General features: G+C 40.2%; 2 protein-coding genes across 11 annotated transcripts in view; one reads left to right on the top strand and one right to left on the bottom strand.

The window, feature by feature from the left end:
• Window positions 1-16,598, bottom strand: part of MCUB (mitochondrial calcium uniporter dominant negative subunit beta) — a 129,132-nt gene that overhangs the window by 80,207 nt on the left and 32,327 nt on the right. The window lies entirely within an intron of this gene.
• Window positions 1-16,598, top strand: part of CASP6 (caspase 6) — a 107,491-nt gene that overhangs the window by 82,282 nt on the left and 8,611 nt on the right. For 2 of the 4 annotated variants that reach the window (XR_012435007.1, XR_012435004.1), the window contains exon 7: window positions 2,523-3,822. The exons of the other annotated variants lie outside the window; for them this stretch is intronic. The gene's annotated coding sequence lies outside the window, so the exon portion shown is untranslated. Of the gene's footprint in view, window positions 1-2,522; window positions 3,823-16,598 lie in introns of those variants that run through there. 4 annotated transcript variants of the gene reach the window in all.

Here is a 16,598-nt window from a genome sequence, read left to right as displayed (position 1 = left end):
ACATGAAAGGAGAGGATGACAAGGTTTAGGGCTATGTTTTCTTCTCACAGCTGGTTATTCTGTTGGGTAATAAATGGCTTACGACTTGGACAATACAGCCCCATTGTGCATATTCCACTAGAGGTAGGGTACTGTGAAGAAATCTCTGCAAGATTCATAGAAGTGAAAGGTACATTAGCCAGGATAGTATACATAATAAAGGCATAAAAAGCATAAAAATTGTCCAATTACTAGGATAAAGCAGTAAAAATAAAATGCAGAATTCTCCAGCAGGAGGTAGCTACAATTTAAGCAAAGCTGGTTCCTGGGAAAGGAAATAAGTTAATTAAAAGACAATCTAGAAATATGCACTGAAGGGAAAAAACAAGTAGCAAAATATTTATTTATTCACTCTGCAAATGTTTACTAAATGAGAACTGTGAGGCACTATGGATCTATCACTCATCACTTCACATATATCCTTTTGGAACTGAAATTTTTGGCCGATGCCCTTTCTGTGGTAACCAGTTTCAAAAGTTAACTACTCACCATGTTGGAGGTACTTCCTTTTCTTGTCCCAAATGAACATGACGGTGCACAGGTGGTGACACCTGTCATTCATTGATCACCAGCACTGATGTGGACTGACAGGTGTTTCTAGTCAAAAGTCCCCTCTCCCTCAGCACTACATATAGTGACCCTTCTCAGATGTGCATTTGGAAAAGAGTCTTTCACTGATAAAGGAAGACTCTTTGATTAGTATACTTGTCCTAAAACCACCTTCTTTAAATGAAATCTTTGTTTTAGCTTGCTGAGACCTATCAAATAAATTCACATCTATGATAGTAATATTGTTGAGGATTTCATACAATGCCAATATCCTCAAGTCCCTTCTTTTGGGTTGGCCATATTCCCCACAAAAAGACTCTTCTCATCTGCTTGGAAGGTATAATCCTGGGGGTCGACATCTGCAATATGGGTAAAGAAACATGGTTCAACTTCACTAAGTTAACTTTCACCCAGTTGTTTTCCACAGAGTATGCAGGCTCTCAACTGTGTCAGGTATCATCAAGTCTAAAGAAATAAAACTTTGAAATTCCTTCCAGGTGGGAAAGAGAGCACTTGCCCAGCTGTGCAGAGTAGAAAAACAGTTTGGAATCTAATAGCTTCTTGAGCAGAATTTCAACCAATTATCATGCTTCTAGCCTACAATTTACCCCATATTTCTGAAAGCACTTGTTCTGTCAAATCCTAAGGTTAAATGGTATAAACTGGTTGATTCATAGCTTTTCCCACTGCTGCCTAATGATAAGCTTTCTGTGCTGTGTATCAGTTGGGTTCATCCAGAGAAGCAACTACTATGAATGTGCATGTGTGACTATACAAAGATTTGTTACAAAGACTTGGAGTTGTGCAACTGTGGAAACTGGTTAAGCAGTCTCTAAAGGCTGTTTTCTTCATGTCTGATTCTAGAGCTGAGGTCCACAGGGCAGGACGTCAGGAAAGGATGGATGCAAAGTGGGGAAATGCAAAAACAAGATGAAAACCACAAGCACAACCTTGAGTCCCTGGGGCTCTCAGTCGATACAGGATGCTGTAACAGAAAACCACAGACTAAGTGGCTTAAACAACAGAAATTTATTTCTCACAGTTCTGGAGGCTTAGAAGTTCATTAGGGTGCCTGCATGTTCGGTTCTGGTGTGGGTCATCTTCTGAGTTTGCAGATGGCTATCTTATTCTGTGTCCTCACACAGCGGAGTGCAGAAAGAGGAAGCAACTCCATCTTGTTTCTTCTTGTAAAGGCACTAATCCAACCATGAGAGCTGTATCCTCATGACCTAATTACTTCTCAAGGGTCCTATCTCCAAAAGCCTCCATTGAGGCTTAAGGTTTCCACAGATGAATTTAGGTGACACAAACATTCACTCCTCAATCCTATAGCATGGGTTTATAGATGGAAAGAGACTGTATTTGGAGCTGTACTCAATACTGATTCAAATGGCACAATTCTGAACTTTGAGCTGACGCTGTAATGTTCTGGACTTTGGGCTGACAATTTGGGGGCACTGGGAGGGGGTTAATGTATTTTTGCATTATGAACCAGTATTGTTTTGCATTGTGAACCATTGGGTAGACTGTTGCATGCAGCTTTCAAATACAGTCCTCTAACATTAGCAATCTCTGATTGTGGTGGTGGATACATGAACCTACACATGATAAAAGTATACAGAAGTAAACTCATGCACACAAGCACAAGTAAAACTGGGGCAATATAAATAAGATTGGTGGATTATATCAACTTCAATATCAGTCAATATCCAGGTTGTGATATTATACTACAGTTTTGCCAAATGTTACCTTTGGGGGAAAATGGATAGAGTATATACCAGATTTCTCTGTATTATTTCTCACAAACTGCCTGTGAATCTGAAGTTATCTCAATAAATACTTTAATTTTTTTAAGAGTATGGCACTCAGTGATCCTGCCTCCTGGTATTCTGACCCTTACGTAAGTGTAATTTCTTCCTCTTGAATGTGGGCAGGACCCAGTGATGTGCTTCTATTAAATGGTACAGAGAAAATGATGGGCTGCGTCTTCCATGATTACACAACAAATGAATGACGTCTGTCTGCTAGATTCGCTCTGTTGTCTATCAGCTTGCATACTTTGATGAAACAAGCTTCCATCCATGTTGAAGAGGACCAGGTGGCAGTAAATTGAGGGCAACTACTGGGCAACAGAAAGGAAGTCTAAAGCCCATTCCCCTGTAAAGAACTGAATCCAGCCAACAACCAGTGAGTGTACCTGAAAGCTTTGCAACAGCCTTTAATGACTACAGTTCCAGCCAACACCATGATTTCAGCCTGCGAGAGACTTCAGCATACCTGGATTCCTAGACTACAGAAACTGAGCTAATAAATGTGTGCCATTTGAGCCACCAAGGTTTGGCACATTTTGTTGGGCAACATTACATAGCAATAGTAGATAATTAATAGAAGCTTGTTACTATTTGTCCCTCTACTTTCTACTCCAATACTTTGTTGCCATTGTCTCCTTTCCCAATCTGTTTATCCTATCCTTGTGGGCTGATATATTTTTTAATTCCTGTATTCTTGTTAGGATTTCAGGAAGGAAATTTATGTATTTGTCAAGCCTGACATCTTTTACTGGAAATCATCCCAGGTCTTCTGTTATGAAATAAATATATGTATGTCCCCCTCTCCCCCCATTTATATGTTGCAGCCCTAACTCCCAATGTGTTGCTATTAGGAGATTGAGCCTTTGAGAGATAATTAGGTTTAGAAGAGCTCATGAGTATGGAGCCCCCATGATGAGATTAGTGGCCTTTAAAAGAAGAGGAAGAGGCCAGGTGTGGTGGCTCACACCTGTAATCCTAGCACTTTGGGAGGCCGAGGCAGGCAGATCACCTGAAGTCAGGAGTTCAAGACCAGCCTGGCCAACATGGTGAAATCCCGTATCTACTAAAATACAAAATTTAGCTAGGCATGATGGCAGGTGCCTGTAATCCCAGCTACTCGGGAGGCTGAGACGGGAGAATCACTTGAACCTGGGAGACAGTGGTTGCAGTGAGCCGGGATCACACCACTGCACTCCAGCCTGCGTGGTTGGCTGAGTGAGACTCTACCTCAAAAAAAAAAAAAAAAAAAAAGGAGGAGGAAGAAATACCAGAGCTTTCTCTCTCCTGCTGTTGAAGAAATGCAACAAGGTGGCCATCTGCAAGCCAGGAAGAGAGCCCTCGATAGGAAAACAATCTTCCCACACCTTGATCTTAGACTTTCCAGCCTCGTGGAATGTGAGAAATAAATGTCTCTTTATAAGCCACCCAATCTATAATATTTTGTTACAGCAGACTACACAGACTAATACGCCCCAAGACTAACATAATTAATGGAGACAAAATTAACAAGCAGTCTGTTTTAAATGAGTTATTCTAAAATTTTCACACTACAAGCCTAGTCAAGGAGATCAAGAGAAATTCTATGTTACAAAATGTTCTTTCATTTTAATCACTTGATCAATGCAGCATCATCATAGGGCTTTATCTTCTTCTTATAGTTTTAGCCAGCAGTGGAATTTAAAATGCCCCAGTTTGCCATCTGCTTCATTTTCACAAGCATGAACCATACCAATAAAAAGAAATGGCCTTCAAATCATCAGCCTTTTTTTTTTAACCAGAGAGAAAAGAAGAAGAGAGAGAAAGAACTAAATGTCTAGATTGTGGCTTCTATTTGAACTGTAGTGAGGTTTGGTCCTAATTTTGAGAAATCCTCACTTGCATGATATATAAGTAATTGAATATCCCTATTATCTCCACTAAGTCACAATTTTTTTGTTGTTAAATAATAGGGAACATCAGAATTGTGTAAGTATTCTTTGTAGATATGGGGAAATAAGACTTCTCTGGATTTTGCTTAGCTTCTGTAAAAAGCCCTAGCCTCCTGAGACATGGAAATATATACACCAAAAGCTAGAGAATTTGCTTTCGGCCGGGCGCGGTGGCTCAAGCCTGTAATCCCAGCACTTTGGGAGGCCGAGACGGGCGGATCACGAGTTCAGGAGATCGAGACCATCCTGGCTAACACGGTGAAACCCCGTCTCTACTAAAATACAAAAAAAATTAGCCGGGTGAGGTGGCGGGCACCTGTACTCCCAGCTACTCGGGAGGCTGAGGCAGGAGAATGGTGTGAACCCGGGAGGCGGGGCTTGCAGTGAGCTGAGATCCAGCCACTGCACTCCAGCCTGGGCAACAGAGCTAGACTCCGTCTCAAAAAAAAAAAAAAAAAAAAGAGAATTTGCTTTCACTTCCCCTAGAAGCATCTTACTTTTCACATAACCTGAGGATTAGCTCTGTAGCCATTTGTCTACTTAACTTGTCTAAACCAAAAGGATGATAAAACTTCTCTTATCTCTACAAGTGAGTCAAATGGTTAGAGCCCAGAATAGGCCCCTAGGCTAAGTTCCAAAGTGCCAGGAAGACTCTCTCTGGGTATTTACAGAAGCCTAGACCTTAGAAACATCTTCTGATAATAACTTCTCCACTCTCTCCATGATGGAGATGTTTATCTGGCCCTTGGAAAGTCATGTTTACATTCCAAATGGTTTTAAGAACTCAAGATTCTTCTTATCCTGTCTCAAAGGAGTAAAAGTTTTTCTCTCTCTTTTTGGAAGAGGAAGTGGGTGGCTACCTCTTTTCTGTATACAGAGAAAATACATTATTCTCTATCACTTTTCTGTGGGGTGAAACCTACCACCTGCATAAAAAATTTCCATTGATTCTCATCACAGGCCTATGGATCTGGGTATGGGAGAAGATGCTCATATCTGAGTTACTATATTTTTACTGTACATTATACATGTTTAGATACACAAAAACTTACCATAGTGTTGCAACTTCCTACAGTATTCAATATAGTAAGATACTGTATAGGTTTGTAGTGTACGAACAATAGGCTATACAACATAGCCTAGGTGTGTAACAGGCTATGCCATCTAGGTTTGCATAAGTACACTCTGATGTTCCCATGATGATGAAATCGCCCAAGGATGCATTTCTCAGAATGTATCCCTGTCATTAAATGATGCATGACTGTTACCTATTTATGTACATCTCACGTAACTTTATAAATACACTAATATCATACTCTTGATAAAACAGTAGGGAACAGCAGATCTAAGATCAAACAAGCAGGTTAGAAAGGGAACATCCACTAGGAAATGAACACTATCTCTCAACATATTTCATCATATTCGTCTTAGAGAAAAGTTTCCCCAGAGGTGAGAGATGCTTATAGAATCATTAAATTAAAAGTTGTAATAGGAGAGGGGGGCAGAGAAAATGGCCAGATCCAAGCTGCTACTGATCATCTCCAACCTCCAACAGGCACACCAAATTTAGCATCTACACAAAAAAGCCACCTTTGTAAGAACCAAACATCAGGTACCCGTTCGGCCACAGAGGGTAGAGCACTGAGCAGGCTCCTGGGGTCTCCCATTCCAGTCACTGGCTCTTAGACGGCATTTCTGGACCTGCTCTGGGCCAGAGGCAAGCCCACTTCCCTGAAGAGTGAGTCTCAGGTCTGGTAGCATTCACCATGAGCTGACTGAAGACCCTTGGGCCTTAAGTGAACATTGGCAGTACCCTGGCTGTACTACCCACGGGCCTATGGTGGCAGTGGTTGTGGAAAGGGGAAGGAAGAGTAGGAGGAACTTTATCTTGTGGCTTGAGTGCCAGCTTAGCTGCAGTAGAACAGAGAACCAGGTAGATTTCTAAGGTTTTCAATCTCCAGTCCCTGGCACCTGGATGGCATCTCTGGACCTGCTCCAGCCTTAGGGGAACTCACTGCACTGAAAGGAAGGACACAAGCCTGGCTTGCCTTGCCACCTGCTGATTGTAGAGTCCTAAGGTCTTGAGTGAAGATAGGCAGTAGCCAGGGAGTGGCTTCAGTGGGCACTGGGCAAGACCCAGTGCTGTGTTGGATTCAGGTCTGAGCCAGCGGAGTCCCAGTGGTGGTGACCGTAGGGGTGATTGTGTCAAGAGGCATTTGAGCCAGAGCAATTCCTTAAATAGGGACTGGGTAAAATAAGGCTAAGATACCTGCTGGGCTATATTCCCAGGAGGTCAGACATTCTAAATCACAGAGTAAGATAGGAGGTCGGCACAAGATATAGGTCATAAAGACTTTGCTGATAAAACTGGTTGCAGTAAAGAAGCCAGCTAAAACCCACCAAAACCAAGAGGGCAACAAGAGTGACCTCTGGTCATTGTCACTGCTACACTGCCACCAGCACCATGACAGTGTACAAATGCCATAGCAACGTCAGGAAGATACCATATATGATCTAAAAAGGGGAGGCATGAATAATCTGCCCCTTGTTTAGCATATCATTAAGAAATAACCATAAAAATGGGCAACCAGCAGCCCTCGGGGCTGCTCTGTCTGTGAAGTAGCCATTCTTTATTCCTTTACTTTCTTAATAAACTTACTTTCACTTTGCACTGTGGACTCACCCTGAATTCTTCCTTGCACGAGATCCAAGAACTCTCTTTTGGGGTCTGGATCAGGAGCCCTTTCCAGTAACAACTGTGTCACCCCACTCCCAGCTCTAGGCAGCTCAGCACAGAGAGAGAGAGACCCCATGTGTTTGGAGAAAGTAAGGGGAGATAACAGAGTCTCTGTCTGGTAATCCAGAGAATTCTGGATTTTAGCCAACATTAGCAAGACAGGACCTCTACAAGTCTTCAAGAAACAGTATTACTGGGCTTAGGGTGCTCCCTAATGCAGATATGGCTTAGATCACAACACCCAAGTCCATTCAAATATTTGGAAACCTTCCCAAAGATGGGTACAAACAAGCCCATACTGTGAAGATTACAGTAAATACCTAACTCTTCAGGCTGGGTATGGTGGCTCATGCCTTTAATCCCAGAACTTTGGAAAGCCAAGGCAGGCAGACTGCTTGAGCCCAGGAGTTCAAGGTCAGCCTGGGCAACATCGCAAAACCCTGTCTCTAAAAAAAAAAAAAAAAAGAAAGAAAAAGAAAAAATACAAAAAGTAGCTGGATGTGGTGGTGCATGCCTGTAGTCCCAGCTACTCGAGAGGTTGAGTGGGAGGATTGATTTAGTCAGGGAGGTCATGGCTGCAGTGAGCCAAGACTGCTCCACTGCACTCCAGCCTGGGCAACAGAATGAGACCCTGTCTCAAAACAAAACAAAACCTAACTTTTCAATGCCCAGACATCAATAAATATCTACAAATATCAAGACCATCCAGGAAAACATGATCTCACCAAATGAACTAAGTAAGGCACCAGAGACAAATCCTGAAGAAACAGAGATACGTGACCTTTCAGACAGGTATCTCAAAATAGCTGTTTTGAGGAAACTCAAAGAAATCTAAAATAACAAGGAAAAGGAATTCAGAATTCTATCAGATAAACTGAACAAAGAGATTGAAATGATTTTTAAAAATCAAGCAGAAATTCTGGAGTTGAAGAATACAATGGACATACTGAAGAATGCATCAGAATCTCCTGCTAGCAGAATTGATCAAGCAGAGAATTAGTGAGCTTTGAGACAGGCTGTTTGAAAATATACAGTCAGAGGAGACAAGAGAAAAGAGAATTTTTTAAAATGAAGCACATCTACAATATCTAGAAAAGAACTTTAAAGGGTCATATCTAAGAGTTATTGGCCTTGAAGAGGAAGTAGAGAAAGAGACAGAGGTAGAAAATGTATTCAAAGGGATAAATAACAGAGAACTTCCCAAACCTAGGAAAATATAACATTCAAATACAAGAAGGTTACAGAACACCAAGCAGATTTCACCCAAAGAAGACTACCTCAAGGCATTTAATAATCAAATTCTCAAAGGTCAAGGATAAAGAAAAGGGTCCTAAAAGCAGCAAGAGAAAAGAAACAAATAACATACAATAGAGCTCCAATATGTCTAGCAGCAGACTTTTCAGCAGAACTCTTACAGGCCAGGAGAGAGTGATATGACATATTTAAAGTACTGAAGGAAAAAAAAAATCTTTTACCCTAGAATAGCATATCCAGTGAAAATATCCTTCATACATGAAGGAGAAATAAAGACTTTTCCAAACAAAAGTTGAAGGATTTCATCACCACCAGACCTGTTCTACAAGAAATGCTAAAGAGAGTTCTTAAATTTGAAAGAAAAGGAGGCCGGGCATGGTGGCTCATGCCTGTAATTCCAGCACTTTGGGAGGCCGAGGCAGGTGGATTACCTGGGGTCAGGAGTTCGAGACCACCCTGGCCAACATGGTGAAACCCAGTCTCTACTTAAAATACAAAAATTAGCCACGCATGGTGGCAGGCACCTGTAATCCTAGCTACTCAGGAGGCTGAGACAGGAGAATTGCTTGAACCCGGGAGGCGGAGGTTGCAATGAGCCAAGATCGCGCCATTGCACTCCAGCCTGGGGGACAAGATCAATACTTTGAGGAGAAAGAAAAGAAAAAAAGAGGAGATGGAGAGGGAGACGGAGAGGGAGAAGGAGAGGAGAGATGTTAAATGAGCAATAAGAAATCACCTGAAGGTACAAAACTCACCAGTAATAAGTACACAAAAAAACACAGAATATTGTAACACTGTAATTGTGGGGTATAAACTATTCTTATCTTAGGCACAAAGACTAAAAGATGAACCAATAAAAAATAACTATGGGCCAGGCGTGGTGGCTCACACCTGTAATCTCAACACTTTGGGAAGCCAAGGCAGGTGGATCACTCAAGGTCAGGAGTTGGAGACCAATCTGGCCAACATGGTAAAACCCCATCTCTACTAAAACTACAAAAATTAGCTGGGCATGGTGGCAGGTGTCTGTAATCCCAGCTACTCGGGAGGCTAAGGCAGGAGAACCGCTTGAACCCAGGAGGCAGAGGTTGCAGTGAGCCGAGATCATGCCATTGCACTCTAGTCTGGGTGAAGAGAGCGAAATTCTGTTTCAAAAAAATAAACAAATAAAAATAAGAATAACTATAACTTTTAAAGAGACAGTAAAATAAGATAAATAGAAACAACAATAAGTTAAAAAGCAGGGGGATGACGTTGAAGTGCAGAGTTTTTATTAGTCGTCTTTATACTTGTTAGTTTGCTTATTTATGCAATCAATGTTAAGTTGTCACCAGTTTAAAATAATAGGTTTTAAGAGAGAATTTGCAAGCCTCATGGTAAACTCAAACAAACAAACAAAAAATACACAAGAATGGACACACAAGAAACAAAAAGTAAGAAATTAAATCATACCACCTGAGAAAATCGACTTTCAATAAAAGGAAGACAGGAGGGAAAACAAAGGAAGAGAAAACCACAAAACAACCAGAAAACAAATAACAAAATGGCAGGAGTAGGTGCTTACTTATCAATAATAACACTGAATGTAAATGAACTAAACTCTTCAATCAAAAGACATATAAAGTGGCTAAATGGATTAAAAAAAAAAAAAAAACAGGCCGGGCATGGTGGCTCACACCTGTAATCCCAGCACTTTTGGGAGGCCAAAGTGGGTGGATCATGAGATCAGGAGATCGAGACCATCCTGGTAACATGGTGAAACCCCATCTCTACTAAAAATACAAAAATTAAACAGGCGTGGTGGTGGGTGTCTGTAGTCCCAGCTACTCGGGAGGCTGAGGAAGGAGAATGGTGTGAACCTGGGAGGTAGAGCTTGCAGTGAGCAGAGATCGTGCCACTGCACTCCAGCCTGGGTGACAGAGCGAGCCTCCGTCTCAAAAACAAAACGAAACAAAACAAAACAAAGAAAAAGAACAACAACAACAACAACAAACCCAAGGCCCAATTATCTACTGCCTACAAGAAACATAATTCAAGAACAAAGAGACACATAGACCGAAAATAAAGGGATGAAAAAAGATATTCCATGATAATGGAACCCCCCCCCGTCAAAAAAGGAGTAGTTATATGGGACAAAATGGATCTCAAGACAAAAACTATAAGAGACAAGAAGGTCATTACCCTAGAATAGGGTAATACTCTGTCTCATATAAGTGTGAGATAGGAGTCAATTCAGCAAGAGAATATAACAATTATAAATATATATGCACCCAACACTGGATCATCCTGATATGTAAAGCAAATATTATTAGAGCTAAAACAAGAGATAGACCCCAAAACAATAATAGCTGGAAACTTCAATGCCTTACTTTCACCAATGGAAAGATCATCCAGACAGAAATTCCATCAAGAAACATTAGATTTAATCTGCACTATGGACCAAATGGATCTAACAGATATTTACAGAACATTTCATCCAATGGCTACAGAATACACAATCTTCTCTTCAGCACATGGATCATTCTCAAGGCTAGATAATATGTTAGGTCACAAAACATGTCTTAAAACATTCAAAAAACTGAAATAATATCAAGTATCTTCTCTGACCACAATGAAATAAAATTAGAAATCAATAACAAGGGGAATTTTGGAAACTATACAAACACGTGGACATTAAACAATATGCTCCTGAATGACCAGTGAGTTAGTGAAGAAATTAGTAAGGAACATACAACCTACCAAGACTGAACCATGAAGAAATTCAAAACTTAAACAGACCAATAACAAGTAACATGATTGAAGCTGTAATAAATTCTCCCAGCCAAGAAAAAAAAAAAGCCCAAGACCCAATGGCTTCACTGCTGAATTATACCAAACATTTAAAGAAGAACTAATATCAATCCTACTCAAACTTGTGAAAAATAGAGGATGAGGGAATATTTTTAAACTTATTCTAGAAGGCTGGTATTCCCCGACACCAAAACCAGACAAAAACACATCAAAAAAAGAAAACTACAAGTCAATATCCCTGATGAACACTGATGCAAAAATCCTCAACAAAATGCTAGGAAACCAAATCTAGAACACATTAAAAAGGTCATTCACCATAACCAGGTGCGTTTTTATCCCAAGGAGGGAACCATTGTTTGACATATGCGAATCAATCAATGTGATACATAGCATCACCAGAATGAAGAACAAAAACCACATGATCATTTCAATGGATGCTGAAAAAGCACTTGATAAAATTCAACATCCTTTCATGATAAAAACTCTCGAAAAACTGGGTACAGAAGGAACTTAACATAATAAAAGCCATATACAACAGACCCACAGTTAGTATCATACTGAATGAGGAAAAACTGAAAGCCTTTCCTGGATCTGGAACACGACAAGGACGCTCACTTTCACCACTGTTATTTAACATAGTACTGAGAGTCCTAACTAGAACAATCAGACCAGAGAATGAAATAAAGGGCATCTGAATTGGAAATGAAGAAGTCAAATTATCCTTGTTTGCAGAAGACATGATTTTATATCTGGAAAAACCTACAGACTCCACCAAAAAACTATTAAACCTGATAAATTTCATAAAGTTGCAGAATACAAAATCAACATACAAAAATCAGTAGCATTTGTCTATGCCAACAGTGAACAATCTGAAAAAATAAAAAAGTAATCTCATTTACAGTAGCCACAGATAAAATAAAATATCTAGGAATTAACCAAAGGAGTGAAAGATTTCTGGAATGAAAACTATAAATCATGGATGCAAGAAATTGAAAAGAACACCAAAAAAGGAAATATATTCCATATTCATGGATTAGAATCAATATTGTTAAAATGTCCATACTTACCAAAGCAATTTACAGATTCAATGCAATCCCTATTAAAATGCCAATGACATTCTTCACAGAAATAGAAAAAACAAATCCTAACATTTATGTGGAACCACAAAAGACCTAGACTAGCCAAAGCTATCCTAAGCAAAAAGAACAAAACTGGAGAAATTACATTACCTGAGTTCAAATTATACTACAGAGCTATAATAATCAAAGCAGCATAGCACTGGCATAAAAAGACACATAGACCAATGGAACAGAATAGAGAACCCAGAAACAAATTCATACACACTGAGCTCACTTTCAACAAAGGTGCCAAGAACATATGTTGGGGGAAAAGACAGTTTCTTCAATAAACGGTGCCAGGGAAACTGGATATTTATATGCAGAAGAATGAAACTAAACCCCTATTTCTTGCTGTTTACAGAAGTCAAATAAAAATGGATTAAAGACTTAAATCTAAGACCTGAAACTACAAAAGTACTACAAGAAAACACTGGGGAAACTCTCACTGGAGCGGGCAAAGATTTCTTGAGTAATACCCCACAAGCACAGGCAACCAAAACAGAAATGGACAAATGGAATCACATCAAGTTAAAAATCTTCTGCACAGCAAAGAATATAATTAAGAAAGTGAAGAGTCAACCCATAGAGTGGCAGAAAATATCTGTAAATTACCCATCTGACAAGGGATTAATAACCAGAATATATTAAGGACTCAAACAACTCTATGAGAAAAAAAATCAAATAATCCAACTGAAAAATGGGCAAAAGATCTGAATAGACATTTCTCAAAAAAAGACATACAAATGGCAAACATCTATCAACATCATTGATCATCAGAGAAATGCAAATCAAAACTACAATGAGATATCATCTCACCCCAGTTAAAATGGCTTATATACAAAAGGCAATAACAAATGTTGGTGAAGATGTGGAGAGAGGGAGTCCTTATATATTGTTGGCAGGAATGTAAATTAATACAACCACTAAGGAGAACAGTTTGGAGGTTCCTCAAAAAACTAAAACTAAAGCTAGCATATGATTCCACAACCCCACTCCTGTGTCTATACCCAAAAGAAGGAAATCAGAATATCAAAGAGATACCTGCACTCCCGTGTTTACTGCAGCACTGTTCACAATAGTCAAGACTTGGAAGCAACCTAAGTGTCCATCAACAGATGAATAAAGAAAGTGTGGTACATATACACAGCAGAATACTATTCAGCCATAAAAAAAAGAAAGAGATCTTGTCATTTGCAACATGAGTAGAAGTAGAGATTATATTAAGTGAAGTAAGCCAGGCACAGAGAGACAAACTTTGCATGTTATCATTTATTCGTGGGAGCTAAAAATTAAAACAATTGAACTCATGGAGACAGAAAGTAGAATGATAGTTACCAGAGGTTGGGAGGGGTAATAGGGGTAGGGAAGGGAGTGTGAATGGTTAACAGATACCCCCCAAAAAAGTTAGGAAGAATAAGACTTAGTATTTGATGGCACAACAGGGTGACTACAGTAAATAATAATTTAAAAGAGTGTAACTGGGTTGTTTGTAACACAAAGAATCAATGCTTGAGGGGATGGATAACATTTACTCTGATGTGATTATGACACACTGCATGCCTATATCAAAATATCTCATGTACCCCATAAATATATATACCTACTAATTACCCAGAAAAATTGAGAGAATAAATTTTTTTAAAAAAAGATACAATAGGCCAGGCGTGGTGGTTCACGCCTGTAATCCGAACACTTTGGGAGGCCAAGACGGGCGGATCACGAGGTCAAGAGATCAAGACCATCCTGGCCAACATGGTGAAACCCCATCTCTACTAAAAATACAAAAATTAGCTGGGTGTGGTGGTAGGCACCTGTAGTCCTAGCCACTCGGGAGGCTGAGGCAGGAGAATCGCTTGAATCCAGGAGGTGGAGGTTGCAGTGAGCTGAGATTATGCCACTGCACTCCCACCTGGCGACAGGACAAGACTCTGTCTCAAAAAACCCAAAACAAACAAACAAACAAATACAATAAAAACATGTATCAAAAACTCAAGTCACCTCATGGAGAGCTGGAGGTCTCTCAATTCTAGCCCGTCCTAACTAAATCTTGTTCTCGAAGCTAAGTTTAGGAACCAGGGTTTTTCTCAGTTCCCTCTCAGGCCTATTCCTACCACTAGCTGACAGAAACCCAGGAATATCCAATTATCTAAAGCAGTATTTCATTCCCAAAGAGCTAACCCCATTTAGGTCAGTGTGGGCTCTCCCAGAGCATCAGATGGGTGACTGTGTTAGACTGATCCTTAAATGGCTTTTAGCCTATGAATCTACCATTTCACTGTAATAAAACAGAAAAGCAGAAAGTGGAAAGGTAACATACTCATGGCATCTGAATGAGAAATGGGATTGTTACAGGCAGTAAGGACTAGTAAGAGAAGGAAAATCTGCATCCTAGACTCATAGACTCTAGATCACCTACGTCTATGTGTTGGGGGATCATTTTTCAGATGAGGGCTACATGGCCCAAAAAGATAAATGAATTGCTAAGGAGCACAGGTAGTGGCAGAACTAAAACTAGCACCAAGATCTCTTGAATCACAATAAAGTGCCACTGCCATTTACTCACTAAAAACCTGTATTTCCAACAGTGGAAATGGGTTGTTCATCACAGGCTAGATAATATATTCCTTAAATCCTGGTCCAACAGTTTTCTGATTGATTTGCATCCCCAAGATACCTCAGTATTAGGAAAGCACTGTCCTGCGTACGACATACAACACTTCAGACTAAATATCAACATGGGGTGAGGTGGCTCAAGCCTGTAATCCCAGCACTTTGAGAGGCTGAGGTGAGTGGTCTGCTTGAGGTCAGGAGTCTGAGACCAGCCTGACCAACATGGCTGAAACCCCATCTCTACTAAAAATACAGAAAATTAGCCGGGTGTGGTGGTGGGCGCCTGTGATCCCAGCTACTTGGGAGGCTGAGGCAGGAGAATTGCTTGAACCTGGGAGGTGGAGGTTGCAGTGAGCCATTGTGCCACTGTTCCAGCCTGGGAGACAGAGTGAGATTCTGTCTTAAAAAAATAAATAAATATCAACATAATTTCAGTAAAAGGTATAAGTTTGGCCAGCACAGCCTAGTTTTCTCTAGGGCCAGACTACCCAAGGGAACTTACAAAACCAAGATTCTGAATCCTCAAGATCACTCACAGGATCCAGCAAAGAACAATCGAAAGCAGAGCTACCCCCAAGGACCTTCAAGACAGACTTCCCTCAACACTACTGAAGTATAAAGGCTTCAGATACTCTAAAACCACATACTTTGGAGGTGAAAAAATTAAGATTCAGAAAAAAGAATAAAGGTTGCAAAGTTGTTTCCTGTCGTTTCCGTCATCTTGGTAACTCCCAAGATGTTTTCAATCACATAAGACACACAGCCAAAGGAGGCTGAAGAGGAGGATCAAACAAAGCTGGGAGGGGTGGGAAGGGGCTTTAAATGGAAACTATCCTAAACAAGTTTCACCTCATTTGACATGCAAACCTAAGCGAAGCTCAGCACTTGATTAAGTAAGGCTTCAAATTCCACTGCAACCCGCGATATTCAATTCTGTTCTTGGACCACAGAGCTTAATTAAATATCCATTGTTAAGAAGACCTTCTCTACTTTCACCTTTTTCCCCCAGAGGAAGTGATAGGTTTTTAAAAATATATGAAATGTCAAGGACATTCAACACTTTTTCATCCAAAAGTCAAAATGTAAGCATCCTTCATAAATGATTAATGCCTAGCCTATTTATTCTGACAACATTTGGCTGATACAGAATAGCTAATTTACTATATTCAGAAGAGCTGAATATATATTGGTCTATGGATATACTTTCACAATTATTTCTTTTGTTACCAATTTAGAGAAAATAAAATTAACCATTTGACTATGGAAAGAACAACTGCTTATATGTATTCTAAAAGGAAAGGAACTCAGTGAGAAGTCTCAGTTTGATGTTCTTGGACAAATTCTCCTTTGTAACCAGCAATAAGAAAAATCAAGAGCCCAGATCATAATTAAAAGAGAATTTGACCCACTTTTCCGGAGGCCTCTCCCTTCCATCCTCACTTCATGCTGAGCTACTCTGTCTTCTTGAGACTTTCTCTCCAGGGATTATTGAGGGGGCTGCCTTTCCCTCCATTTTTTTTTTTTTTTTTTTTTTGAGACAAGTCTCGCTCTGTCGCCCAGGCTGGAGTGCAGTGGTGCATCTCGGCTCACTGCAACCTCCTCCTCCCAGGTTCAAGCGATTCTTCTGCCTCAGCCTCCAGAGTGGCTGGGACTACCGGCGTCCGCCACCACACTCGGCTAATTTTTGTATTTTTAGTAGAGACGAGGTTTCACCATATTGGCCAGGCTGGTCCTCCCTATTTTTAATGCCAGTGTCTAGTAA

The sequence above is a fragment of the Macaca fascicularis genome, chromosome 5 (genome assembly GCF_037993035.2).
Source record: "Macaca fascicularis isolate 582-1 chromosome 5, T2T-MFA8v1.1".
NCBI lineage: Eukaryota > Metazoa > Chordata > Mammalia > Primates > Cercopithecidae > Macaca > Macaca fascicularis.
Note: the sequence above shows the minus strand (reverse complement) of the source record. Positions and strands in the feature narration are given on the sequence as shown.